The sequence below is a fragment of the Salvelinus alpinus genome, chromosome 4 (genome assembly GCF_045679555.1).
Source record: "Salvelinus alpinus chromosome 4, SLU_Salpinus.1, whole genome shotgun sequence".
NCBI lineage: Eukaryota > Metazoa > Chordata > Actinopteri > Salmoniformes > Salmonidae > Salvelinus > Salvelinus alpinus.
The window spans coordinates 26,401,228-26,403,494 of NC_092089.1; the positions used below are offsets into that span (position 1 = coordinate 26,401,228).

A 2,267-nucleotide genomic window follows, 5' to 3' on the forward strand; every position below is an offset into this window, starting at 1 on the left:
AGATCCTGGAGGTCATTCAGAAACTCTGCTGTAAGTATATGGAGTGCTCAGAATGCAGTCATACTGGTTATTTTCCTGTCTCAGGAATGTGAGATCCTGGAGGTCATTCAGAAACTCTGCTGTAAGTATATGGAGTGCTCAGAATGCAGTCATACTGGTTATTTTCCTGTCTCAGGAATGTGAGATCCTGGAGGTCACTCAGAAACTCTGCTGTAAGTATATGGAGTGTTCAAAATGCAGTCATACTGGTTATTTTCCTGTCTCAGGAATGTGAGATCCTGGAGGTCATTCAGAAACTCTGCTGTAAGTATATGGAGTGCTCAAAATGCAGTCATACTGGTTATTTTCCCGTCTCAGGAATGTGAGATCCTGGAGGTCATTCAGAAACTCTGCTGTAAGTATATGGAGTGCTCAAAATGCAGTCATACTGGTTATTTTCCTGTCTCAGGAATGTGAGATCCTGGAGGTCATTCAGAAACTCTGCTGTAAGTATATGGAGTGCTCAGAATGCAGTCATACTGGTTATTTTCCTGTCTCAGGAATGTGAGATCCTGGAGGTCATTCAGAAACTCTGCTGTAAGTATATGAGGAGTGCTCAGAATGCAGTCATGCTAGTTATTTTCCAGATGAACATTGTGCTGTGCCGAACATGTTCCTTTAGTGAAACAAAGGTTTACTCAACATAGATTTAGAAGGCGTCTGAGTGAGCCTCGAACTCAGTCACCAACCTCTACTGTTAGAAATGTACCCTGCACTAGTCATCTAAACATGTCTCCTTTATAGATGACTAATGCACAGTTTATCTTCCTGCTAAACAGTTCCTTTGAAGCATCATTTATCCGGGGTTGAGTTTGGCACAAACTTTGTGGAAGAAAGAGATGCAAATGTACACACGCGCAATCACTTAAACACACACGCGCAATCACTTAAACACACACACGCAATCACTTAAACACACACGCGCAATCACTTAAACACACACATGCAATCACTTAAACACACACACGCGCAATCACTTAAACACACACACGCGCAATCACTTAAACACACACACGCGCAATCACTTAAACACACACGCGCAATCACTTAAACACACACGCGCAATCACTTAAACACACAATCACTTAAACACACACGCGCAATCACTTAAAAACACACACACACAATCACTTAAACACACACACACACACAATCACTTAAACACACACACACACAATCACTTAAACACACACACACACATTCACTTAAACACACACACACACAATCACTTAAACACACGCGCAATCACTTAAACACACACGCGCAATCACTTAAACACACACGCGCAATCACTTAAACACACACACGCGCAATCACTTAAACACACACGCGCAATCACTTAAACACACACAATCACTTAAACACACACGCGCAATCACTTAAACAGACACACACAATCACTTAAACACACACACACAATCACTTAAACACACACACACACAATCACTTAAACACACACACGCAATCACTTAAACACACACGCAATCACTTAAACACACACACGCAATCACTTAAACACACACACGCAATCACTTAAACACACACACGCGCGCAATTACTTAAACACACACACACACACACAATCACTTAAACACACACACACACACACAATCACTTAAACACACACACACACACACACAATCACTTAAACACACACACGCGCAATTACTTAAACACACACACGCGCAATCACTTAAACACACACGCGCAATCACTTAAACACACACGCGCAATCACTTAAACACACACGCGCAATCACTTAAACACACACACGCGCAATTACTTAAACACACACGCGCAATCACTTAAACACACACGCGCAATCACTTAACACACACACGCGCAAGCACTTAAACACACACGCGCAATCACTTAAACACACACACGCAATCACTTAAACACACACGCGCAATCACTTAAACACACACGCGCAATCACTTTTCCAAACACACACGCGCAATCACTTAAACACACACGCGCAATTACTCAAACACACACACACAATCACTTAAACACACACGCGCGCAATTACTTTAAACACACACACACAATCACTTAAACACACATGCGCAATCACTTAAACACACACGCGCAATCACTTAAACACACACGCGCAATCACTTAAACACACACACACAATCACTTAAACACACACACGCGCAATTACTTAAACACACACACACACAATCACTTAAACACACATGCGCAATCACTTAAACACACACGCG

The 2,267-nt window shown here is 42.2% G+C and overlaps 1 protein-coding gene across 1 annotated transcript in view; it reads left to right on the forward strand.

Moving 5' to 3' along the window:
* Positions 1-700, forward strand: part of LOC139572276 (collagen alpha-1(VI) chain-like) — a 66,643-nt gene extending 65,943 nt beyond the window's left edge. The window contains exon 28 of the mRNA XM_071394930.1: positions 1-700. This exon is cut by the window's left edge and continues 189 nt beyond it. The gene's annotated coding sequence lies outside the window, so the exon portion shown is untranslated.
* Positions 701-2,267: the final 1,567 nt, after the last annotated feature.